Genomic DNA, 20,598 nt, shown 5'->3' on the forward strand with positions numbered 1-20,598 from the left:
TTTCATTTGAAAGTGACAGATATCCAACAAAAAACGAACTCAGCAAAAAATGTAATTTATTGGTTTGCTTAACTCAGTGGCTCACAAATATTTTGGTTCCTCTTACATTTAAAAACTACTGATGACTTTCAAAGAGCTTTTGTTCATATAGGTTATATTTATCATTTTTTACCATATTAGAAACTAACGATGAGAATTATTTAAAACTATATGATATGTGAGATATGTCCTGGAAACACTGGTGTGCATTCCAAACCACTGGGATTATTGACTATGATTTCAGGTCAGCAGGACAATTAAAATTTAAGTTAGGTTAAAGAGAAAATAGCTCTTTTGTCTTTCTAATCTATCAAGACAAATTTTTGAAGAGCCTAAACTCTCACAATCACCTTCTTCTAATGGGGTTTGTTACATGGTTTTTGGTTTTCATCAAAATTGCATTCAGTTTTAAACTTCATAGTCCAAGAAGCTGCTTTGAGAGTGTCTGAAGATTCAGCTGAGTACTGATTTTGGGACTTGGGTAAGACTAATATATCTACAGACAAGCCAATTTTAGAAAAAGTTCTGTAACAAACACCATACTTAAGCATTATTTTTTCTCTTGAATTGCAGACATTCAAGGATGCATGGGCTTGTTTATTGAAGGTCCATTTTAGCAGAATGTCATAATGAGAATAACTCTGGGGACTGAGAAGTCTTCTCTAAGGAGGTGACGTTTGAACTAATCCTTGTCATGGAAACATGAGGTACAAGGAAGTAACCGGTAGGGCACAGTGCAGTTTCAGGAGTCTCTAAAGTGCAAAAGAGCTGATAAATTTGAGGATTAGAAAAGAGACCAGTGTGAGGTTGGAATAGAGTGGTCAACTCCATGAAGCAGGCAGGAGAGAGGTCATGTAAGCCATTGTTCAACAGAAAGTCATTGCAGGACTTCAAACAAAGGGGTGGGGAGACAAGATATATAGAGATAAGAAAGTAAGACTATTCTTTCCTTGGCTTAGCACTCTAGGGAAACTAGACCACTGATGGCTCCTATGTGTACTCCTAGCTCTTCTCAGCTGCTCTGTTTGCTCCTTCTGTTCTTAATATCCAGACGCTCTTCCTCATCTCCATCTGTGGAAATCCTACAGCCTTCAAAGAACCCCTCAGATACCATAACTCTTCAATGAAGCTATTAAGCTGGACCATTTGGTGCTGCAGAAAGCACATGGACATTGGCATCCAGGGAATCTGATTTTGTGTCCTGGCTCAGTGACTTCTAAAGTCACTGTGGGTCTTGCAAAAGACTCTTAACCTTTCTGAGGCCCTTGCTTCCTTTTAGCTGAAAATAATATCTACCCTGAAGAATTTCTGTGTGGATTAAATGAGATGGCATTGCAAAGGGCATGTCACAGTATAGGTGCTCCATAAATACTAGTCCTCTTCTGCCTTGAAAGGCAATATTGTGATGGTTGGGAATCAAGAAGGTTTGGGTTTGCGTCCCAAACTGCTGTAAGCTTCCTGGTTGATTATTCACCTCTTCACGGGTTTCTCATTTGTATATGGGGATGACAAAACCATGGTACCAAAATCATAGAGTTTCTATGTAAGATAATCTAGTGAAAGCACTTGGCATAGTATCTGACAGATAATAAGTACTCAACAAATACTGGCTATTAGAAGCAAGAACAATGCCCAGAGTGGGTGCTTTGTAAGCCACCTGTAGCATGATCTATGAATACTTTCTGAATGAATAACTGTTGATAGATGTTGACAAATTCACAACTGAAGCAGGGGCAGCTGGGTATGTCCAGGGAGGAGAGGAATGGGAAATGGATGTAGACATCCATGAGGATCGTGAGTGTCCAGGAGTAAATGCCAAAAGCAGTTATAGAAGGTAGGCTACAGCAGCTGATGGTGACACACTTTGCCTTCTTCACAGTCCTAGTGCATGAACAACACAAGCTGAATCTCCTAAGCTATAAACAATGAGAACAAACTTCTTAAAAAATACAACTGAATTTCAATGAGTCATATTTCTTTCTTGATGATATTTGGAGAGATCTAGAGTCCAGACGTGATAGCTCCCACAGAATGCATGCGTTTCTGTCTCTGCTGGTGTTGCAGCATGCTTGCCAGCCCTGCTCGGTGAGGGGGTGGGCATCCAGGCTGGGTGTCCTTGACTAGGTTACACACTGTCAGTACTCTAAGCCACCCGCATAATCAAGGGGTGCAAATGGCTGAAAGTCCTGGAGCAAAGAATCTTAGGGAAATGCCAGGAAAGAAGGCTCCAACATTAATCCTGATCACTAATAACACGATGACTCTTTTTCTCGGTACTGGCTCACACTACAAAGGGGACCCCTGAGTTCTAGAATATTCCCAAATGGGTGACACATGCTCAGCACCTGGCACAGTGGTTTTCACACTGGACATTCAACTCAGTTTTTTGGGATTGTATTTGTTTTCGAAAAGATGCAATGACCTAAGGAACAGCACTGACAAAGAAGTGGAATGCTGAATGTCAGAGCTTTCCCAGAGCAACTACTTCACACAACTCCATTCATACCACAGTCTATACTAGTTGTGCAGTGCACAGGCTGCGAGGTCACTTTTGGTAGGGTTAAGATTTCCAAACTGAAAATATCCCAACTGCAAATACATAGGTGAATTGTGAACACTTACTTTGTGCCAGGTACTTTCTCGCAGATGGTCTTATTTTACCAAATGAGGCCAAGAATCTCAGGAGTCATTCTTGATTCCCCTCCTGCTCTCACCTTAACCTCATCTCAATAGCACATCCCATCAGCTTGATTTACAAAGTAGAATGTGACCCTGAATATTGCTCAGCACCTTAGGCCTCCTCTGCCACCACCTTAGGCCAAGGCCCCTGCCCCCTCCCCTCCCCCCGCCTTTCCTGGAGGATCTCAACAGCTTCCTAACTGCACCTGCTTCCACTCATGTCCTGCCCAGCAGCCAGAGTGCTCTTTGAAAAATATAAGTCAAATCGTGTCACTCACCGACTGAAAATCCTCCAGGCACCTTCCATCACACTTCAAATAAGATGCAACCTGCTTGAGACAGTCTAGAAGGCTCTACACGATGTTGCCCCCCACTGTCTATGTCTTTGATTTCATATTCCCATTCTCCTTCTTTGCTCACGGTGCTCTGGTCATGCTAGCCATTTGGCTGTCCCTCAAAGTCTTCAAATCTAATTCTTCTTTGGGATCTTGGATCTTTGTACTCACTCTTCTCTCTTATTAGAACGTTGTTCTCCTAGATCAGATATCTTCTTCCCTTCCTATTATTTTTGATCAAATATCACCTCTTCAGAGATGTCTTCCCTGACTGCTTTATCTGAAAAAAATGTTTCCAAGTAAACCTAGTCACTCATTATTCCTTTAATCTTCTTTACTTTTCTTCAATGTGTGGTATGTTACATTTTGTCTCTAGGTTTGTCTATTTCCCCTGCTAGAATGTTAGCTTCATGAAGACAGAGACTTTGTTTCCTTCCCTGCTTTCCCTTCTATACCTAGCACCGTTCCTAGCACGCATTAGGTACTCAGTAAATATTTGTTGAATAGATGCTCAATAAACATAATCCTTAGAGCAAGGGTTCTCCAAGTAGTGACCTTGGACCATTATCATCAGTATTAATGGGGAGATTGTTAGAATTGAAAATTGTCAGTTTCCAACCTGGACCCACTGAATCAAAAACACTGGCAGTGGAGTCCAGCAACCAATGTTTAAGAAGTTCACCAGGGGATTTGGATGCACATTCTGGTTTGAGAACCGCTGCCTTAAAACAAACATGTAAAATATTATTAGACCTGTTGCATGGATAAGAAAAGTAAATTTTGAAGAAGTGATGTAGTTCAGACAACTTAAGGAAAAAATAACGATTATTACCCAATATCACATTGTAAGTACTCAGTACATAACATTAATAACAGTAGTCATAACAGTATTATTACCCACTATGTATCAGATGCTATCTTTAATCTTCATAGTAATTCTTTTCAGTGGGTATTAATGCTTAAGTTGTTAAGTTTACTGATGTTCAGACAGTTAAATCATCCAAGATCACCCAGCAAGCAAGAAGCAGAAAGATCTGCTTGCTTCTTGGTGACTTTCCTTTTCTAAAAGAGATCTAACTAAGGACAGATCACTCATGTGGCCCCAGATATGCAAGGAAAACACATTTGGCATTTTCTGAAACAAATGCCAAATTTCCATAATTGGAAATGATGATGGTAGGTCTTGACATCAGGGGGACCCTCAGAAAGGGAAATAGGTGCCCTTTCCGCTTGGTGGCTTCAACTCAGAGATGCTGGCCCAAGCTGACCTTGATGATCCCCACCTTCTTCCACCTCAGAAACAGGCCACATGGTACTTTGGATGTGGGCTGGCAAAAACTTGGCTTGGGCACCAGCAAGTGTGAATAATTGTGGGCTCAGCAAATCACGTGGGCCCCACTGCCTTCGTGGAAGAGAACTGACATTTGATGGTGATAGAGAAGATGATGATGGAAATATATAAATATATATACTTCTGAAGTCAAGTCACAGTTGTTCTTGGAACTGCACACCCTGAACACATACAGACGAAACCCCAAACGGCAAATTCCTAAAATTATGCTACAGCAATCTGGTCAATTTAACCATGAATATTGATGGAGAAATTACGTCAACTGGCCTTTCCATTTCCTTCTTATTCCTTCCCCTGTTTTGGCTTTTCATAGCAACATCAATCTATTCTCCAATTTTTAGTTATATATATTTTTAAGTAATATGGAAGCAAGGATTGATAGGATGGCTATGCTTTTTAATTTCTAATGTAGATAAGACCAGTGCTGTATTAATTCCTACTTAAAGTTGATATTTTTACAGATGTGCATTTATGCATGAAAGATTTTCAAGGATCCAGGATACTGTTGTTAATATTTTGTGTGTAGGCTACTATTGGCCTAGAATCTAAGAGTGAAATGGCCTTGGGACAAGGGAACTTATAGAAAGCAAGGATACTGTGTTGGGACTTATCAGAGAAAAGGGACACTATCTGAATCTGTGCATCCCCAGTCTCAACATCTAGCACTTAGTAGACATTTAATAAATGTGTGTAGAATGAGTATTTAGGTGGTACATACCCAATAGGAACTCAACACATGTTCTTTGATTGGATAAAAAAGGAAAGACACTCACTGTGTCTCTCATACAATAAGCATTCAATGAACACTTCTTGTTTAGGAAAGTATTACCAAGAATCTCAGTGAATGTTTGCTGAAGGGTAGCAAATGCTTGGCACATAGTAGGCAGTCAAAGAATGATACCAGAATGAATAAGTAAACATTTTTTTCAGCTACAAAAATGACATCTGCAAAGTGTAATGGAAAGATACTGGGCTAACTCCTGAGATCAGGATCCTTATGCTTTGAATGTGCCTTTTTTTTTTTTTTTTTTAAAGTAAGTCTCTGTATATTCCATAGCATTACCAGAAACTTGGGCTGTTCATTTGTGCGACAATGGCTTTGTTTCTGTTCTCAGAACTTCTTGGAGGCACAGACACTTATTTGTGCAAGCTCACACATTAAGGCAGGCAAGTTTCTGACATGTCCACACTCATTAGAGCCAGAAAAGTCATTTCCTTCCAAAATGCCTAAAGAGTGTATTTGTTTACACACATAGATCTATTGCGTCAGCCCACATGGTGTAGTTCTGACACATTTGGTGTTGTTGAAGTCTGTGACATCATGAAATTTTCTAGACTTCTCCCTCCACTACCCAGTTACGAAGCCCATGCAACCAACTCTGCTCAGCTTTCAAGAGGGACTATTGTGGAAAAGCTTATCTGAAAAATGCTGGTATTTCCTTTAAAACCAGAGTTCTGTCTAAGATTGACTTTAGTTTTCTTTGGGCAGGAGACTAGATGTCACTGTGGACCTGAAATGTCTTCCCATCAAGGAAGGAGGCATTCTCTGTTAGGAGTGTTAATTCTTGGGCAATTTAATTAGGTTCTTTATGCCTCAAATTTTTCACATGTAAAAAAGAGTTAATAATAATACCTGTGGTATGGGATTGTTGTGAGAGTAAAGAGTCATGGCATGGAAAGTACTTAGAAGAGTTCATTTAAAACACCCAAGAGGTCTATCTTTCCGTAGCACAGAACTCAAGTTTGGGAGACTGCACTGATATTGAGATATCCCATATATTGCAAAGTGGCCTTGGCAGGAGGGAGGGAAGGATGATGCAGGAACGGCTCTGCATGTCTGTGCTGTTTCAATCTGTACAGCACACTTCACTAATAGTTTGGGGCTCTATATCAGATTGCAGGTAGCAAAAGCTTTCAGCTGTTTTAAAAAGAAAACAAAAGTTGGAAGCCATGGACCTAGAATGATCTTCCATTTTACAAATGAGAAGGCTGAGGGTTCAAGATCTCTTGGTCCCCACATTGGTACTTGCTCCACCAAGCCGATGGTTCTCATCCTAGGATTATAATCCAGGCCCCTTGGATAGACATAAGAGAGACTAATAGAAAATGAGACCTGAGGGGTTCCTGGGTGGCTCAGTCGGTTGAGCGTCCGACTTTGGCTCAGGTCATTATCTCACGGTTCGTGAGTTCGAGCCCCGCTTCCGGCTCTGTGCTGACAGCTCAGAGCCTGGAGCCTGTTTCGGATTCTGTGTCTCCCTCTTTCTGCCCCTCCCCTGCTCATGCTCTGTCTCTCTCTGTCTCAAAAATAAATAAAACATTAAAAAAAATTAAAAAAAGAAAATGAGACCTGATTCAATAGTTTGTCCAAAGGTATATAGTTAGAAGGTTGGCTAGGCTATAATATAGATTTCTTATATTCATTATTCAATGCAATTACGGAACAGCCACTACATTTCAGTCACTTACAGTGCTATTTCTATTGACTCTCTAGGTCCCTATGCTCAGGATAAGCTATAACCGCAAGGCATGAAAATTCCCATAATGCTGCAAGATTACCACTCAAGGTTTTGCTGTCTCTCATTCCTCTTAAAGAGCCAAAAGGGGGGTGGGGTGCCCAGGTGGCTCAATCGGTTGAGCGTCCGACTTTGGCTCAGGTCATGATCTCACCATTCGAGGGTTCGAGCCCCACATGGGACTCTGTGCTGACAGCGCAGAGCCTGGAGCCTGCTTCAGATTCTGTGTCTCCCTCCCTCTTTCTGTCCCTCCCCTGCTTGCACTCCGTCTCACTCTCTCAAAAAATAGATAAACTTTAAAAAAAAAAAAAAAAGAGCCAAAATGATTTAGGAAAACTTAAGCCTTCTGGGGGGAAGAAAAAAAATCCTTATAACTTGAGTCATGAGGAGGCCAGAATCTACCTTTAACTGTTACCATATATATCTTGGTGTGGCTGTTTTTCATTTGTAAAACAAAGATGAAAATGCCCATCTCAGGAGCTGTCAGGAGCATTGAATGAGACAATGAGTGCAAAGCCCCAAGGCCTCATAGAAGCAATTCACCTAACTGGATCTTTCCCCTTCTCCCCCAGTGAATGTATGCCTTTCTGTTTTCCCAGATTCCTCAAGGGATCCACATAACAGCTTGGATACACTAAATTCCTGTTTCTGAACTTTTTTCCTCTGTCCCAAATGAAAATTTCTGTTTGCGGCATAGCCCCTCAAGGGCTAGTCCTTTGGTTGGTACAGTGGTTGTGTTTGTGTTTGTCTTTTTTGGACCTTACCATTAGCCCCAGCGAGGTAAGCAGGGCAGGTAACATTACTTCCATTCTTTAGACAATAAAATCAGGTTTTGGGGAGGTTAAGTGACTTGCCCAAGGTCATGTAGCTCATGGTATCCAAGCTGGAATGTAAATCGAGGTTTTTCTGACTCCCTGTCTACTGCTCTATCCTATGGCCTCTGGCAGCTTCTGGTTGAAACCTTCCACGAAGCTCTCCCAGTGTGGCGAATTGTATTTTTCTATCAAACAATTTTCATCGCCTCTCAACGGATGGTAAAAATACCAGTGAGGGAGGTCACTCCACCTCGGAGGCTGCACGAAGGCCTGGAAGCGTGTGGGAGGCAGAGGGAGGGAGTTGGGGTGACATTGGGCCCCCCACACCGCCAGAGTGAGTCGAGGAGGTGGGAGACATCGGCGCAAGTCAAGCGTAAAGGAAGAGCGAGACTTTCCAAGCACTGCCCTATATAAACACAGGCGTGACAGAGGGAAGGTTGCTTCCAAGGACACACTTGACGCTTCCTTGAGTTTTTGAGGGGAAGGGCTGAGTCACCACGGAAACACCATCACTTTCCCTCCCCCAGGGTGAAGACAATGAGGTGTGACTGTAAAACAAGGGCACTGATGCTTTGCAGTCCCGAGCCACTCACACATCCAAGGCAGAAGTGCCCCTGATGCCCTCCACTTTGGTTTCCAGGGCATTTGAGGCTCCAAACTATTGGCTCAATCCCCACTCCCACCCCCAGTGTTCTCCTAAATCATACACCTTGGTCTTTATCTTATAACTTACTTTACCTCTTACCTACTCAGAGACTTATCTGTAGCATTCCATTTACAATAAATAGAAGACCCAACTTAAAGTGGCTTAAATGTTAAAAGAGAGAGAGAGTATTAAGGTAAATAAGAGATAGGGAGGGAAGTGGCTGCAGGATTGGTTTAACTCAAGCGCTTAAAGTCAGCAGCTTCTCCACTTCTCTCCGTCTTTCTCTACTCTTGTCTCCAAAGGGTTAGTTTTATCCTAGAGTGCTAGGATTACAGTCCCCAGAAGGCTACCGCTGCCCCAGGCTTCGCATTCCGAAATAGATGCATCCAAAGGCGGAAAGAGGAGTCTTTTCCCTTGCGGGGTTTTTCTTTTTCTTTCTTTCTTTCTTTCTTTCTTTCTTTCTTTCTTATCAGAGGATAAAGTCTTTCCACGAGTCCTCTGGCAGATGTCCGTCCCTCTAGTCCCTGTTGGTCACGTGGCATCTTGCCCTTAGCTCCACCCAGCTGCCTGCAGGAATGGAATTAGCCTCACTGGCTCAGACTAATGAAGACCTATGCCCTGGAGCTAGGTAGAGGCTCTTCCGGCAACACAAGTCTGTCTAGAAAGAACACTCCAAAATGAAACCAAGGTTTTGTGGCAAGGAAGGAGGGGGAAAATGCTGTTGGACAGGGGGCCAGAAGTGTCTTTTACAGTGTTACCTAATATTACCCCAGACTGCTGCAAAGATGAAATGGGATATGTGGAAAATATAGGTTATAGTTCCTGGCTTATAGCAAATCTCAAATAAATGTTCAGTGTTACCTTTTCTGTTCCTATTTTTATTCCACTCTCTACTTGCTGTTCCTCAGATTGGCTGCCTGCCTTCACCTGTATTCTCTGTTTGTTGCCATGTCACTGTCTCTCTCTGCTCTGGCTGCTGTGAGAAAATACCAGGGACCGGGAGGCTTATTAACGACAGAAACTGATTGCTCCCAGATCTGAAGGGTGGGAAGTCCAAGATTAAGGTGCTAGGAGATTCGGTGTCTGAGGAGAGCCCAGGTCCTGGTTCACAGACAGCTGCATTCTTGCTGTGTCCCGGCCTAGAGAAAGGGAGGAGGCAGTTCTCTGAGGCCTCTTTGATAAGGGCACTAATCCCATTCCTGAGAGCCCCACCCTTATGCCTTAATCACCTCAGAAACTCCCCACCTCTAAATGCCATCACTTTGGGAATCGATTTCAGCACATGAATTTTTTGGGAGACACAAATATTCGGTCTAAGACAGCTGCCAGTATTCCATGGTCCATCTTAAATGTCAAATATACAATGAATTCTCCCCTGAATTCTCAATCCTCCATGGTATATTTGTTCCTTATTTATGGTTTTATAACACCTTGCCTTGTATTTGTGTATTTTCTGAGACCTCTCTACAGTGTGAGCTTCTTGAGGCTTAGACTAGGTCTCATCAATCCCTAAATCCTCTGAATAACACCCTAGCAGGCCTGACACACAGCAGACACTCAGAAAATATGTGAGCAATTGAATGTATTTTGTTCAAAGCTGCTACTCTGGCCCCACAGTTCTAGAACTCCAATATTGGCCAGAGTTTGTGACACATTTTTTTTTCTTTTTTTATTGTGATAAAACATACACAACATAAATTAAAAACAATTTTTAAAAAAATATTTATTCATTTTTGAGCGGTGGGGGGAGGGGCAGAGAGAGAGGGAGACACAAAACTCAAAGCAGGCTTCAGGCTCTGAGCTGTCAGCACAGAGCCCAATGCAGGGCTTGAACTCATGAACCACGAGACTATGACCTGAGCCAAATGCTTCACCGACTGAGCAACCCAGGTGCCCCTATACAACATAAAATTTACCATCTTAACCATTTTTAGGTGTATGGTCTCAGAGCATTAAGTCCATTTACATTATTGTTCAGCCATGGCCACTACCCATCTCTGGAACTTTTTATCTTCCTAAATTGACACTCTGTACCCACTAAACAGCAGTTTCCCATTCCCTCCTACCCACTTCTATTTTCTGGTAACCAACATTCTATTTTCTGTCTGTATGAATTAACATCATTCAATTGGAATCATGTAACACCTGCTCTCTTGTATCTGATTTGTTTCACTTCGTATAATGTCTTCAAGGTACATCCATGTTGTAGCATGTGCCAGAATTGCATTTCTTTTTGAGGCCAGTACTCCATTGTATATCCATATCACATTTTGCTTTTCCATTCATCTGTTGACATTTGGGCTCTTTCCACCTTTTGGCTATTGTGAATAATGCTGCTATGAACATTGGTGTTCAAATACCTGTTTCAATTGTCTTGAGTACATACCCAGAAATATAATTGTTGGATCATATGATAATTTTATGTAATTTTTTTTCTTTTTTCTTCCTTTCTTTTTTTTTTTTTTTTTTTTTTTAGAGAGAACACAAATGTGGTAGGGGGCAGAGGCAGAGAGAGAGAGAGAGAGAGAGAGAGGATCCCAAGCAGGCTCCACACTCATCGCAGAGCCCGACATGGGGCTCTGTCCCACAACTCTGGGATCATGACCTGAACTGAAATCAAGAGTTGGACATTCAACATATTGAGCTACCCAGGCACCCCTATTCAACTATTTTCTACAGTGGTTGCACCATTGGCACATTCTTTTGTATGAATGGTAGCAAATCTCAGACCTTGCAGGATGGATGTGATTTTCAACATCAACCAGACATCAGGTCAATCCTTGTCTATTAAATCAATCAGGCTTATGATGACAGGTTTCAGTCCAAAGGAAGATGTGAGGTAAATCAGCATAGTGCTTCAGAATTCATGCTTTCATCCATAGAGACCTAGTTTCTTTTTCTTTTTTTAATGTTTATTTTTGAGAGAGAGAGAGAGAGCACACACGTGAACGGGGGAGGGGCAGAGAGACAGAGGGAGACACAGAATCTGAAGCAAGCTCCAGGCTCTGAGCTGTCAGCACAGAACCCCATGTGGGCTTGAACTCACGAGCTGTGAGATCATGACCTGAGCCAAAGTCGGACGCTTAACTGACTGAGCCACCCAGGCGCCCCTACAGAGACCTAGTTTCTGAATGCTGTTGTCATTAACTACTCACTGTGTGGCCTTTGGCAGTTGTTCTACATCACGGAGCCTCAGTTTTGTCATCTGTAAAATGGGAATAACAATAGAACCTATCTCCTCAGTTGTTGGGGTAATTAACAGAATAGTGCCAATAAACCTCTCACTTCAGGGTCTGACAGGGTAAATACCCAATATGCATAGTGATTAAATCATGTGATAACAATAATGAGTGATGGGGTGGGCTCATTGTGAAGATCCTTCTCAGGATCCTTTCAAACTGGTTTGATCAACAGTAATATTGAATAAGTGTTTAGCCTCTGAAGGTATCTATTTTGATGCACAGAATTCATTTGAATATCAAGGTTTTGTCACATGTTGCCTTAGCAAAGATTCTGTTGATATCAGTAATAGAAACCCACTCACACTGGCATAAACAAACCGCAGGGTTTATTTTAGGGACACAGAAGGGACTTAGTGAACCTAAGTGCAAGGATCTAGCCAGGCAGTGTCTATATCTATGTCTGATGCCCCACGGTATCTCGTTGCTGCTTCTCTCTGAGCATCTTCTCTGCTCTTGTTTTTTCCTGAAGACTGACTTCCTTTGCTGGTATATATGATCACAATATGCCAAAGCTTCTGGGTGTTGTGCTTACGAGCTCTAGCCTCAAAAACAAAACTGCTGAATCTGATTTCTAATCACCAATTCCCAGGAAAATCTGATTGGCCCTTGTGGCTCAGATGCTCATCCTGGATGGAACTAGAATTGGGGGGCTGTGTGAAGGTCATGTGGAGCAGACATGGCTGCTCAGATTTAAAGTGGCCCTCGGAGTAGGGGGGAGGTTCCTGTGGTTCTGCACACCCACCAAGTGCTCCCAAGAAAAGAATTTAACACTCAGTTTTGCTACATTTAGTCACATTTTAAACCTATGATCTCTTCTTGGCTGTCCAGGGAGGGAGGGTCTCCCCTTCTCTAATCAGAAGCCGTGCCAAGAAATTGGCTTAAGGGAAACCCCAGACCACGTAGTCCAACTCATGTTTCTTCTCAGTCAAAATAGTGCATATGTTTCAGATGCCATTCTTTTTTGAGAAGGGACCAGATTCTACACTGGACAGGAGGACTGGTCCTTGGCAATGTTACAGACTAATGATGGATGACCTGTCATTACAACAACTCTGTAAATGTGTTTTGCCAACACAAAAGGGGAAAAGAACCCACAAAAGGAGAAGAAGAAGGAAAGGTCTTTAACATTTTGGCCACTGAAGTCTTGTCATCCATCAGGATCTGGAACTCTGCCACCCACCCACTTGGCCACTGCTGGATCAGAAATGATGAACATAAGTCACTGTGGGTTTTTTGGTTTTTCAAAAATAGAAGAAAAGAGATTTGGCTAGAGGGTGGCACGTCTGGGTTTCCAGATACAGCTGCTTATACAGGGAAATGAAGGCCCCAGGGCATACTATTGTAGATATCATTACAGGGGACCCCCAAGTCTCAAGGTTATCAGTCTCTATAGAGCAGAGAAAGAATTTTGCTTGGCTTTATCACTTTTTCTGATTGTAAGTGCTATAGATTTCCCATTATTAAAAAAAAAAAACTGGGGCGCCTGGGTGGCGCAGTCGGTTAAGCGTCCGACTTCAGCCAGGTCACGATCTCGCGGTCCGTGAGTTCGAGCCCCGCGTCAGGCTCTGGGCTGATCGCTCAGAGCCTGGAGCCTGTTTCCGATTCTGTGTCTCTCTCTCTCTCTGCCCCTCCCCCGTTCATGCTCTGTCTCTCTCTGTCCCAAAAATAAATAAACGTTAAAAAAAAAAAAAATTAAAAAAAAAAAAAAAAAAACTATACAGAAATGAATGGTTTAGAAAATAAGAAATTCTTCATTATCTTATTCTGCAGATAAAGTCACTGTAATTCTCTGGTTTATATTCTTCCAAAATTTTTTTCTACACATGTATTGTAATTTAGCAAAGACATAGTTTTTCTACATATAATTATTTTTACCTAAATGGATTAATACAGTAATGTAGCTCTGCAATTCTTTTTACATAACAATATAACTTAGACATTTTCCCCTGTACTTAGAACTCGCCCTGATTCTTTACAGGCTATAGAAGTTTCCATTGTATGGCTGTGCTTTATTTATTCAGTCCCTATTTAAGCTATTTAGGGAGCAAGGAAAATATTTAATCTTTGTATCTTTCCTCATTCTCTCTCTTTCTTGCCTCCCACACCTATAATATTTTATTGGGCAAAGGTGGCTTTGGGATCAAAAGTCGTAAGTGGCTTCTGTCTGTTACAGTGGTTGCATGATTGCTTTAACATGAGCACCTCACCTGGTTATTCATTGTGATGCTCAATTATTTGGTTATTTATTCTCAGCTTAAGAAAATTACCCTTTATCTGTAAATTAAATGGCAATAGAATGTTCACTCACAGTTCTATAGAAATCTAAGAGGGGTCTCAGGGCTGTAGATCTGGGGAGAACCAGGCACCAAGGTCAGCAAGCTCTTCTGTAGTTTCTGTGCTGCCTTTCAATTTTTCCCCCTAGTTTCGTTTCCATGGGGATTGGTGATGTGCACAGTGTGTGTGTGTGTGTGTGTGTGCACGCACGTGCATACACGTGCATGTGCACACCCGTACGTGTGTGTATGTGGTATGCCTGAGTGTGTGTCTGGGCGAAAAGGCCTGGATAAGAGCGAACTCCCCAGAGCAAAGGGGAGGAGGCCGGGTGGAATTTGGGGGCTACTTGGCAGTAAATGAAGTGACCCTAGTAAATTGGGACAAAGCTGGGGAGAAAAGATTGGACGGTATTTCTGGGTTTGTCATGAATTTGGAAATTTGGTTCCTGTGCTAGTGTGATGATGCCTTGGGCATCTCTGATTAATTGACTGCTTCTGGGCCCCTTTGTGACAAATGCTGTGACTTCTGAGTGACACACTATCAAATAAACCAAGAGATCCCAGGAGAACCTCTGATGGTCTTTATTATTCAAACCTCTTGGGGTCACAAATGTTGGGAAAAAGCTTCAATGTAAGATCGATGTTTGTTGCAAGGGGGTGTGAGGTGGGGAGGTGTGACTGGAGAGGGGACAGTGAGGATTTAGGGTGAATCCAAGGCATCTTGCTATTGCTTTCAAAATACTGTTGTCTGTAGTTATAGAAATGTTAGTCTGTGTTACTTAAGAAGGGCAGCTTTAGAGAAGCTTTTATTCTTCAAGTGCTAATTTAAGCACAGCGTGGTTTCCCGAGTATAAATACAGACTTAGTGTGTACTCTACCCTACTCAATATACAATCCTGTAGCTGCAAAAGCCACCTTGTCCTCAGGCTCACATTGCCGGGTGTAGGCAAGAACGGTCAGCCTTATAGCTTTCGTTTTCTTTGGGGACAGGGATCGTTTTCTGGGATCAAGGAGACCACTACACTCTTTGTGATAATAACTACAATTCTTTATATTAAATTGTCCTTTTAGTATATAAAGCTTCCTAAATCTATGATTTGATACGTTCCTCTCTAGAAATTACTGGAGGGTAGGCAGGAATTATTATCACCCATTGTTTGGGGACTTTTTTGTTGTTGTTTTTTGGGGGGGGGTTTGTTGTTGTTGTTGTTTTGTTTTGTTTTTGTTTTTTTGCATATGGGGAAAACAAGGGCAGAAACAATAAGCAGGAGCCAGATACCATGGTGATTAGAAACAGGGACTCTTGGGCCAGACAGAACTGGGTTGAAATCCAACCTTCACCCCTTATGCCAACGGGACCTTGGGCAAGTTATTGAATTCCTCTGCCCTTTAATTCCCTTTTCTATAACATGAAGACACTAATTTTTACTGTAGAGGGGTTATTATGAGATGAAGTAATATAAGGCATATCACGCATTCAGTATAGCACTTGGCACAGAAGAAGCCCTTGGCAAATGTGGAAACTCTTAATAATGTTACACAAAGATGGTAAGTCACAAAACAGGACTAGAGTTTGAGTTTGAGTCTGAGCTGAGTGTGTTTTTTTACTACACCATACAGCACATTCCAAAGGTTTCATGGGGAACTGAATTTCTGCCTTTTGCAACAATCTAGAATTCCCCTTTTGTGGAAAGCTGCACATTGGAAATAGACTGATTCTGTAGGGCTATTTTAGGATGCAAAGCAAGCAAACACGTTCTGAATCCCTACTATGTGGCAGGCTGGTCTACAATGCTACCTCATTTTATAAGCACACTCTGGGTCGTTACAAAGATGAGGGATAGGAGGCTCAGAAAGTAGACAACTTGCCCAAAGTCTCACAGCGGGTATGAGGGAGAGGACACCAAGACTCAGACCTGTTCAACTGCAAAGCCACCTTCCAGCTGCTCCAACCAAGGGCCACAAAAATGGCTCCTTCACTCTTGAGGAGAGGCAGAGGAGAGGCTGCTGAGAAGGTGTGGGCTGTATTTGGTTTGCCTGCCTGCTCAGAAGGTCCCTTCCTCAGTCTGATTCCCTGGACTATTTCGAGGCTGCCATGTCATTTCTGTCCCCCCTTGGAGAGCCCTGAGGAATGTGCAAAGGAAAAAAGAAACCCAAGAAATCTATTATTGGCACTCGCCCTCGATTTGCTATTATGACGTCCATCCTGCAAAGAAGTGTTTATACCCTTATAAGGTTCCGAGCATCAATTTAACTATGTTATCTCCTAGCAGATGATACAAAATGCAATCTCAGTAGCATACGGCAGAGAGAGGTGGGAGAGTTTCTTGGCTGGGGAATGAGAGAGAAATGAAAAAGGGCCTACTATGCTGAGTCACTAAGGCAAAGCAACTTACTATGGACCACATTCAGCCCTGTGCCAAGACACAGCAGGGAGTCAGATACTGGTTGGTGCGGCTGAGATGTTCCTCTTTGGGAACGCGTCTTCTGAGAAGCTGCAGCCAGAAAAAAGGGGGAAAAACGCCAACATCCTGAACATTTTAAGTTCATCAGTTATATTTTTACACAGTTAAATCAAGCACAAAAACAGAAAAAAGAAAGTCATGTTTCCACCAGCTTTCCTTGAGCCTCCCCCAACACAGCCGGATGCCTTAGCTCTCTCCTCCCTTTGCCATCATAATAATCCAGCTAGCATTGCTGAGTGTTGTCCACGGGCCAGGCACTGGGCTCCAAGTGTCAAATGCCTTATATCGCTTAATCCTTGCAAAATATCCCATGAATGTAGGCACGTTCATCAGTCCCATTTTTGAAATGAGGAAATGATGCTTAGAGACATTGAATAATTTGATCAAGTTTCAGAACTAAAGAGTTATGGAGCCAGAATCAGAATCTCTCTCTGACACCAGAGATGGAATCCTTCACTGCTACATACCTACTACGCTCCACTCCCTAAAGGTCAAAGGGGTAAGAAGTCTTTCAGACCAGGGGTCTCAAACCTGGCTTATTAGCAGAGTAACTTGATGAGCTTAAAGCAAAACAAAGTGAACAAAATGAAACAAAACAAAAAACCCTTCTCTGGACTCACCCTGGAAGATCTTTATTTAGAAGAGTTGTGTTGGATCCTAGAAATTCATATTTGAGTTTCCCCTAGGTGATTCTAATTAGGACACAAGTTGGAAACCACGGCTTTCATCTATTTCATTCATTTACAATGCAGCAGCTTAGAATAGAAGTAACTCACCCATGGAAGCACATCCAGCTGGTAGTAGACCAGAACCTGATTCTGGGTCCTCTCTCCATAGTCTATTGATTGATTCATGAACTGGTAATATATATATGATAAATTCATTACATTCTGTGAACTAGACTGGATATGTTTTTGAGGGAGGGGGACACAGCGGGGTGTGGGATATTAGCAAGAACAATTTTCATCAGGGAGGTCCTTACAGCACAATAGAACTAGATTCATCAGTGTTCAATAAACACGCCAGGCCAAAGTCAACAAGTAGACTTTGGAGAATTGAGGAATCACATCTGGAATCTGAGGTATTTTTAGAAAGAGGAGGAAGAAATCATGATGGAAGAAAGCATTGATGAAAGCATGGACATGAGAATGATAAGGCTCTATCAGGACATGAGAACGTCTCAACTGGAAAATATCTCAACCCAACAGTTACAGATGAGGGAGTGGTAAAAGACGCCATGGGAAAATGGAAGTCAGATCAAGAAGGACTAGACCACCTGCAGTGAGCATTTGACATTGTTTCCTGCATGGAATCTGAAGCTCCTTTCCATAGTGGGGGAAAGTCTTCTACCCAGACTGTGGAGGTGAAAAGGCTAGGTAGATACTTGTTTTTCTCACCTCTGGAAGCTGGTGCATGCACATGGTGGGCAATCAGAGACTCCAATCAGATGGTACCCCTAATCAACGGACTTATTTAAAATTCAATCGAGGGACTGAAGTAGGGTGTCCTACTGGATGGGAAGAAATTTTTTGGGGGGCTTGGGGGCCTTTTCTGGACAATTTGTTGCTGTGTCTGGCTGGTCCTACCGTGCCCATTTTCATTTAGAACCTAAGGGATTGATATTAAACTCTCCTGAGAAAGACAGGTAAAGGTGGCCTTTTCCTTCCTCTCTCCATGGCCAGAAAATTTGATTTTCTGAAGCTGTTTACAGAAAACTATTTCAGCTATACGCCCTCCCCACTTCCTTCCCCACGCACTTGGTGTTGCAGGCCCTTCTGAGTACCTTCTGTGAGTCTGAAATACACGTTTTATCTGTAGTCACACTCCTCCTTGTTTCCTTCTCCTTGTTCCAATTTCCCAATCCCTGCCTACCATGACATCTCAGAAGAAAAGATGCCTTTTGTATCTAGCATTGACCTCTACACATGGCCTTGACTCCATCCTTTCCTACATGTCTTATCTTCATTCTCTTTCTTGCTTCCTTTCCTAACTCTAATATATTCCTTTATTTTGGCTCTCCCCTGAATAAATGCATGGAAAGTCTCCTTTCTTAAAGAACCCTCACTTGACTCTGTCTTCTCCTATAGCTATTGTCCATCTATCTTCCCTTTACAGTTAAACAACTAGAAAGAGTTCTGTCCATTCCCTGTTGCACTCCCTCACTTCATTCAGCTTCTTACAACCTTCCCCACTGGCTCCTGCTCCCACTACCTCATTGAAATTGCTCTTGCTCAGTTTATCAGTTTTGCCAAGTCATGGGACCCTCTCAGTTTCTATTGACCTAAGTATTGAAGCGTTTGGCTGCGATAGCCTCTCTCTCTTCCTTGGAACTTTCTTCTTTTTTCATTTCCTTGACACTTTTTCTCATTTTCCTTTAATACTCTGGTATTTCCTTTTAGATGTCTTTCACTGTCTTCTTTATGTATCCTAACCCTTTAAATATTGGTGTGGGCCAATTGTGACACGTGATGGGTATTCAGCAGTCATAGCCTCTAAATTTTGTTTAGCTCTTAGGCAGAGATCTACTTAACTTAGGAAAAGTAGGCTCTTACCTCACATCTGGAAAGGTACATCATTGTGGGTCTAAGCAGGAATATCAATCTCATTTGCCCTCACGAGTGACTTGCTTTTAAGCCAGGAGTAGCCAAGGAGACATAAGGACAAATCTGCTGGAGGACTTCTGAGAAGAATTATTTTTCCATATGGAGGACAGAATCTCAAAAATTGAAAACTTTTTGCCCCTCCTTCATATTCTTGCCTTGAACATGGTTGAGTGAGGTTATGGAGTTTAGGCTTTGGCATCCATCTTAAAACTATGAGGCAACAAATGTGAAAATGAAAAGTCAACATGCAGACATTGGCAGAATAGAAAACAAAGCCTGGGTCCTTAACGACATCACTGAACTGCGGACTAACCTCAGAACCACTTACCTCTTTATTTCTTATTGTGCAAGGTTATTAAACGACTTTATTAATAAGTTAAGCCACTGTTAGTTGGATTTTTGTCTATTTGTAGCTAAATGCATCCTAATACTGTAATGCTAGTATTTTTAGGGCTTCAGTTTGCTTTGATTCTCTTCTTTTCTCCCTGGATATTCTCTTATAATATCCATGAAGTCAAGTATGTCCTGTACCCTGGTGTCTCCCTATCTTAGTAGATTTGGGCTGCTATAACAAAGATATCATAGTTTAGTTAGCTTAATAGGAATTTATTTCTCACAGTTCTAGAGTCTGGAAGGTTCAAGGTCAAAGCACCTGCAGATTCAGTGCCTGGTGAAGGCCTGCTTTCTGGTTCATAGCCATCTTCTCACTGGGTCTTTATAGAAAAGAGAGATGGGAAGAAGCTTGCTCATGACTCTTACAAGGCACTAATCCTATTTATGAGGGCTCCATTGTCATGACCTCATCTAATTCTTTTTTTTTTTTTAATGTTTATTTATTTTTGAGAGAGAGAGAGAGAGAGAGCACAAGCAGGGGAGGGGCAGAGAGAGAGGGAGAAACAGAATCCGAAGCAGGTTCCAGGCTCTGAGCTGTCAGCACAGAGCCCGACACGGGGCTTAAACTCACAAACTGCGAGATCATGACCTGAGCCAAAGTCGGACACTCAACCGACTCAGCCACCTGGGCACCCCTTGACCTCATCTAGTTCTAGTTATCTCTCACCTCCTCATACCATCACAGTGAGGGGTGGAGTTTCCACATATGAATTCTGTAGCCTGGACATTCAGTCTATAGCACTCCCATATGTACATTTCCAACCAGCTTCTGCATGAAACAATGTATCAAGTCTTTGCTATGTATCAGGCACTACTCTGGGTGCTTTATGTGTTATTTGTTAATCTTCACAGTAATCCTGTGTAGAATGTCTTACTATCACCATTTTATCATTGAGGAAACTGAGCCAAAGAGAATTACCTGACTTGCCCAAAGTTATTACAAGTCAAAGCCATGATTTCAATCCCATGAGTCTGATTCCAGAACCTGAGTTTTAACTGCTATAGTCTGCATTCCACGGCCAGAGACTCAAATGTTAAAAAGTGTTTCTTTTTACAGAGGTTTAATCAGCCTCTTGTTTATTCCACCTTGGTTGGCCATAGTCTGTTTACTCAGAATGTTTCCTGTCTCCACCCCCCCCCCCAGCCCCCCAGGGAGTGTAAGAACCTGTTTTGTCCTCTCTCCTCTCCAAGCTAAAGAGTCCCAGTTACTAGAACAGTTTCTCATATTAAAGTGTTCCCAGACC

Source organism: Prionailurus bengalensis, chromosome D1, assembly GCF_016509475.1.
Source record: "Prionailurus bengalensis isolate Pbe53 chromosome D1, Fcat_Pben_1.1_paternal_pri, whole genome shotgun sequence".
Lineage (NCBI taxonomy): Eukaryota > Metazoa > Chordata > Mammalia > Carnivora > Felidae > Prionailurus > Prionailurus bengalensis.